The sequence below is a fragment of the Limulus polyphemus genome, unplaced genomic scaffold, assembly GCF_000517525.1.
Source record: "Limulus polyphemus unplaced genomic scaffold, Limulus_polyphemus-2.1.2 Scaffold11413, whole genome shotgun sequence".
NCBI classification, from domain to species: domain Eukaryota; kingdom Metazoa; phylum Arthropoda; class Merostomata; order Xiphosura; family Limulidae; genus Limulus; species Limulus polyphemus.
The window spans coordinates 7,030-14,121 of record NW_013677023.1 but is presented as its reverse complement, the minus strand read 5'-3'; the positions used below and the strand labels follow the sequence as shown (position 1 = coordinate 14,121).

Genomic DNA, 7,092 nt, shown 5'->3' with positions numbered 1-7,092 from the left:
GTACTTACTATGTAATACCAGTGTTGTATGATGTGTATTAACTATATATAACACCACAGAATTATATGACATGTACTTACTATGTAATACCAGTGTTGTATGATGTGTATTAACTATATATAACACCACAGAATTATATGACATGTACTTACTATGTAACACCAGTGTTATATGATGTGCATTTACTATATAACATCATAAAATACATGTGTACTTACTATATAACATCATAGAGTTGGACGATGTGGGAATGAGGATTTAACCTTCGAAGTGCTTTAACTTCTGTTAAACTCAAAGCTTGGTCGGCGCTGGAGGAAATAAACAGAAACGATTACATCTTTTGAACGTAAGTGTTTTTGTAAAACAACTTGAGATTTAAAGAAAGAAGGAAACAATTATGTTGGATAGATTTTAACACTTGAAATCATCACAAAGTGTTATTACAGTGTAATTATCTCTGTGTTAAATACTTATACAGACATAATAAGAGTTTTTGTATACGTTAACACGCACTAACATACCTTGTAAAATCCCCCTTAAGTCGCTTGCACGCGTACACCTGTCCATCTCTTAGGTTCTGACAGGCAAGAACCTCTGCAAAGCTACCTTCGCCTTTCTTCCCTAAGATTCGGTACTCTGTAAGTAAGTTAAACTCACTATTAACGATGTTTATTTACATCAGAAATCTCAATTAATAAGAACTCCACAAATTTTAATAAATCTCAAACCACCAGATATAATTTCACTATATTTATTTGGCCATTTGCATCCCGAAAAAAATCACATATAGAAAACGTGACTTTTAAATAGGAGGTGTATCAACTTTATTATTATTGTGAGGGGTTTCGGCTTTATTGCTGACGTGAGAAGTGCCAATGTCAATAGTGAAACAGAACTGGCTATGCATAGTGTTACAGCCTATTATTATTTTTGTCTTGCAGTCAGTTTGTCTATCGTCTATCCTACAGTTTTTGTTTAGCATAAAAAGTTTTTCTACTCACTCTGTAACATGATTAACGAGGCCTCAATAGAACAAGCCGCCCCAGATACTGGCAGTCATTCCGATCGCTTTGTCCGTCTTTCTTCACCTAATGAAAAACTAATTTAACGTACCGTAGCGGCCGCTGAATCTTTGTCTAAAATTTCATAGTTATAAGGAATATACAGCTAGCGATTTGAAGTCTATTAGCAGCTGTTCAGAACAAATTTAGAGACGTCAGATCAAGCTGCTATTTATTGGTTTCGTAGCTAATTCCAAGTTACCGAACGTGCCAGTTTAACCGCGACAAGCATCTAAACAACATTACATGTTTAAGCACCAAAAACCTTTCGCTCTGGTCGTTTTGTTCAGTTGGTATTTTCACGGCCAAATAGACACCATTTCTGTCGCTATGACAACAGTAGAGACAATCGTTTTTTTATGTTTCCTTCGTCACGTGCTTGGATTTATCCAATGAAGTGGTATAGGTAGTTGGCTAAATAAAACTAACAAATGGTAATATTAGTGATATACTACAACGTTTCGTGATACATAAGATCGTTAAATGTTTTCCATATCAACAAGCATATCAATATTTTTGTTTGAAATAAAAAATAAATTTAGATATTGAACACAAATGTGAAAAGATTAAACATAAAACAACCAGAAAAAAAGATAAATACTACAATATATCTTATGAGAGCGATAAGTGATAAAATGTTTGATCATAATATCACAGATTTACCATTCTTCCCCAAGGTAGAAAGTAAGAAATAAAAAAACAGTGTTTGATAATACTGTTACGTATCTGCTTGTTTGTTAATTTCCGGTACAAATTCTTCCCGAGGAACTTCAGCGATACAAGTCCTTTCTTAATTAAAACTAATTTATTCTATCTCGGTACAAATTTGTAATACACAGATTTTCCATAGTCATTTTAAACCTAACAATCTTTATAACACACGCTATAAATCACAGTGATTCACACATTTTACTTACTCTTCGATCTATCTGCCTATCTCGCTGGCTTTCTTTTCCATGCTTATATTGTTGCGTCATCGAGGTCACGTGATTGGTGTGGCGCCCTCTAGTTTCTAGAACTATCTTGTTCTTTCAGGAATGCTCTAGTATTTACTAGATAGGGTAGTCGGGTTTAGCGCGATTGTTGAAGTTGAGTGTATTGGTAAAGTTATATTCGGAAATAATAAACCAGTTTTATTAAGAAAGGACTTGTGTCGCTTAAGTTTCGTCGGAACGAAGTTACGGAAAGTTAATTAACAAACGGAGACGTAACAATATACTAAAATAGAGGTCGTCTAGCAAATTCTCGGAGATTCGCGGGGTTCCCCGATAATTCTAGAAACTCCAGCGTGTATGCTCTCAGCGTCACGCGACTTTCGCTGTCGTAACACTTTCTTTTCTAAACTAAACCATTTTTAGAGTTCGTGTGTTTATTACGAACTTTAGGCTCTCTTTACCATTTCTAGAGTTCGCGTGTCTATTACAAACTTTAGACTTTCTTTACTAAACTAAGCCAGTTTTAGGGTTCGTTTGTGTATTACAAACTTTAGGCTTTCTTTACTAAACTAAGCTAGTTTTAGGGTTCACGTGTCTATTACAAACTTTAGGCTTTCTGTACTAAACTAAGCCAGTTTTAGGGTTCGCGTGTCTATTACAAACTTTAGGCTTTCTTTACTAAACTAAGCCAGTTTTAGGGTTCGTGTGTCTATTACAAACTTTAGGCTTTCTTTATTAAACTAAGCCAGTTTTAGGGTTCGTGTGTCTATTACAAACTTTAGGCTTTCTTTGCTAAACTTCTACAGTTTTTTTTATTATTAAGAAACGCTGTACTTATGTATTTTTCCTGTTCAGAAGCAGGAAAAGGAACGTGTGTATATCTTTGTGCCTGTACCTGAGGAAGCTTCGGATGGAACGTTTTCCAGGAAATAGTCGTTCTGGAAATTTTTTACTTCAACATTTGAATGTTCCTCTTTGCTCATACACAATATAAATAGCAGGGAGTGTACATCTTACTATATTTTGTTGGGAGTTTGTAAGGCCTGAAGTCTGTATGCAACCAACGTGCCGAAGAAGCAACATTTTTCAGGCACAATACGGCTAGTGTATGAACAACGTGCCCTTTTATGTAAATTTCTGATAACTGAAGGTTCGGGAAAAGAAATTAAATTACATAAAGTGCGCATGTGAAGTAAAATACCCTGTGTGGCTCAAACAACCGAGAGCAGGATGTCAGAAAATGTAGGACTTTCTCACAAGGTACGTTTGTTTACAGTTTAATCTTGATCCTTCTCACTGTTTAACCTCATACTTACAACTATGTGTTTTTCTTCATTGCATATAGTGTGTTTGTCTTTCTTTCTGTCTCCCTTTGTCTGTTTATCTTGCTTGTTTATTTTTCAAGCGCAAAGCTACAAAATGGGCTATCTGAGCTGTGCCCAACAAGGATATCGAACCATGATTTTTACATTCTTAAACTTTAAATCTTACCTCTAAGCAAAGGGGGAAATCTATATATCTACATGTCTACTTATCATATATTTATGATTTGTTTGTTTGTAATTAAGCACAAAGCTACACAATGGGCTATCTGTGCTCTGCTCACCACGGGTATCGAAACCCGGATTCTAGCATTGTAAGTTCGCAGACATACAACTGTGCCACTGGGGGGCGTTTATGATTTAAAAATGCATTTTTCCTCTAAAACCTATGAAAATTCCTTTCCTTCCTACGTGCGTTTACCTCGTGAAATATATTAAACTTATTTCAGATTTAAAAGGAACGGCAACTAAAAACTCAATCAATGGTTTATATAGAAAAGATATAAGACAGATATGGAAAGAGAACTGGGATAATATAGACAAGATATAAGAATGATGAAATTTTTCCATCTTGTTAAGAGAACTGACATAATATAGACAAGAGAATATTTTCATAAAGAAATTAACCTCTGCTATTTTTGTCACGTCATGAACCAGAAAACTCCAGTATTAGGTAACACAAGAAAGACACTTGCATACGTAACTTTATATCAAATATGGTTATTACATGACTTGCTCTTTAGTATATTCAAAATCGTTTTAATATAATGTTCTCAACCTTCTGTAAATCAAATCATTCTAAATGCTATAATGTTACATTTTATCTGTTTACATTGAAAGAGTACAATCTACCTATTCATGAAATTTAACATATAATACGAAACCTTAAAACACGAAAAATGGGCCTTTAGTTCTAGATCTGTGGTAATCAAAAGGTCCGTAATAACATATGAGTCGCAAACAAAAACTCCATCAAATTCCTATTCGGTCTTCTACGTGTTTTACACAAAAAACTTTTCTTGTTGTGCAGTTTGAAAATAATACACAGGATATCGTGTTGTTGTGATATTCAGGTCCAATAATATCCAACAGATATATGTGGTATTCAGGTCCAGTAACATCCAACAGACATATGTGGTATTCAGGGCCAGTAATACCCACAGATACATGTGGTATTCAGGTCCAGTAATACCCACAGACATATGTGGTATTCAGGTCCACTAATATCCAACAGACATATGTGGTATTTAGGTCCAGTAATATCCAACATATATATGTGGTATTCAGGTACAGTAATATCCAACAGACATATGTAGTATTCAGGTCCAGTAATATCCAACAGAAGGATATTACTGGACCTGAATACTACATATGTCTGTTGAATATTACTGGACCTTAATACCACATATGTCTGTGGGTATTAATGGACCTGAATTACACATATGTCTGTTGGATATTATTGGACCTGAATACTACATAAAACAGACATATGTGGTATTCAGATCCAGTAATATCCAACAGACATATGTAGTATTCAGGTCCAGTAATATCCAACAGACATATGTGGTATTCAGATCCAGTAATATCCAACAGACATATGTGGTATTCAGATCCAGTAATATCCAACAGACATATGTGGTATTCAGGTTCAGTAATATCCAACAGACATATGTTGTATTCAGGTCCATAAAACCCACAGACATATGTAAAAGTATCTGAAAAACGTAGTTTCAATAAATGTTTTGCCGAGAATGAATCGAGCATAGACAAGGAGCGAAAGAAGCACTCAATTGAATAAATAAACAATTATCATCCATGATGAAGATAATATATGCTAATTAGTATACCGCCTACTAAGTGTTCTTTAATCTGCCATGACTTTCTCTTGCATCTCATCCCAATGTTAGAAGATTTGAAGAATAATGAGTCGGCTGTTGTTCGGTTATTCGTGACGTATCGCAGGTGTTAATCCCAATTATTTTAGTCAGGGTTAAGAAACGTAGCAAATATACACTTGAAATTCTTTACCAACCAAACCATTAGACTGAGGATAATGTAGTGAAGTGAATATTTTCACATGTAACACTGGACACGACTTTGTAAACGTCTTACCGTTGAATGTTTTCCTTGTAACACTGGACACAACTTTGTAAACATCTTACTGTTGAATGTTTTCCTTGTAACACTGGACACGACTTTGTAAACAACTTACCGTTGAAGGTTTTCCTTGCAATACTGGATACGACTTTGTAAACATCTTACTGTTGAATGTTTTCCTTGTAACACTGGACACGACTTTGTAAACAACTTACCGTTGAAGGTTTTCCTTGCAACACTGGATACGACTTTGTAAATAACTTACTGTTGAAGGTTTTCCTCGTAATACTGGACATGACCTTATGTAAACAACTTACTGTTGATGGTTTTCCTTGTAACACTGAACACGACTTTGTAAACAACTTACTGTTGAAGGTTTTCCTTGTAACACTGGACATGACTTTGTAAGCATCTTACTGTTGAAGGTTTTCCTTGTAACACTGAACACGACCTTATGTAAACAACTTACTGTTGAAGGTTTTCCTTGTAACACTGGGCACAACTTTATAAACAACTTACTGTTGAAGGTTTTCCTTGTAACACTGGACACGACTTTGTAAACATCTTACAGTTGAAGGTGTTCCTTGACGTGTGTTGCTCTCTTTCCAGGAGGACCAAAGCATGGTAATTCATCGCTCAGCCAGCACATCAATGATGAAATGTGCTGAAAATAAGCCACTGACTAAGTATCGGTCCATTTGGTGAACTTATTGATGAGGACCAAATACCTCCCTCAATTTTGGGCAAAGGATCTAATAGAGTTTTCCCTGGGTGACTATCACTAGAAGAGAACCCAAAAAATCTCTAATATAGTTTTCTCTGATATGGCTGTTTTTCCTCTGAGCAGTTTATGCTGTACATCATGACTAAATGTCTTATTGCAAATTTGGCCAATAAACCGTTTTTGTACAGTAGCAATAGTGCGTAACACTGTTTAGTGCCTTCCAGTTCTTGCATTGTGCAAAGCTTAAAGTATTTCTTACCCTAAAGCTATCAGGATCACTAGCTGTATCATCTTGACTACCATGTGTTGGTGGTTCATATTGATGGTACAATGTGCCATCGTGCACTCTAAACTGACTACATATGGTTTCTTACTTCACACATGAGTACCACATTTTCTAGCTTGTAATTGGCATATACCACCTTGCTGCACAAACAGTAGCACCCAATCTATGTCTGGGTCCTTTATGTACTATTCTCGAACTTTCTGAGTGATTTTTCGTGGTGACCATCCATATGCAGAGGTGTTGCTGCTTGCATGGTTTGTTGTCAGTGGTGCTGCATTGTGTCCAGAATCTGGAAATTCACCAAACAGACATGTGTGACGAATTTATCATTATATATATTTATTTTAATATGAACGTTTGTTTATATTAAATTTATATTTAGAAATATGCATAGCTTATAATGTTAAATATGTATTGGGATATGTATATGTATACATTAAAGTTGTAGAAGATTCTCGAGTGTAAGAACAAACAATATATGTATGTACGTAAGTGCTTGTGTTAGCATCAGTATTGTTACGTAAAGCTGAAATCTCGAGAAACTCTCCACACGCCTATAAACATAACCAACGCGACGCGCCAAAAAAAGTAGCTATTATTAGTTTGATATACTCAGTGTGCTATAAACTTCGGAAACTATAACTGTGATTGTTATAATGCTTATCAA

General features: G+C 35.3%; 2 long non-coding RNA genes across 2 annotated transcripts in view; one reads left to right on the top strand and one right to left on the bottom strand.

Annotated features, from left to right (window-relative positions):
* Positions 1–218: 218 nt before the first annotated feature.
* On the bottom strand, positions 219–1,092 carry LOC111083820. Its single transcript, XR_002609266.1, has 3 exons — positions 1,002–1,092; positions 522–636; positions 219–308 (listed from the first exon to the last, which is right to left on the bottom strand). It is a non-coding gene; the product is annotated as an uncharacterized LOC111083820 (long non-coding RNA).
* A 1,888-nt stretch (positions 1,093–2,980) lies between these two features.
* The window catches only part of LOC111083821, a 10,763-nt gene continuing 6,651 nt past the window's right edge, over positions 2,981–7,092 (top strand). The window contains exon 1 of the long non-coding RNA XR_002609267.1: positions 2,981–3,256. This is a non-coding gene — a long non-coding RNA (uncharacterized LOC111083821). The remainder of the gene's footprint in view (positions 3,257–7,092) is intronic.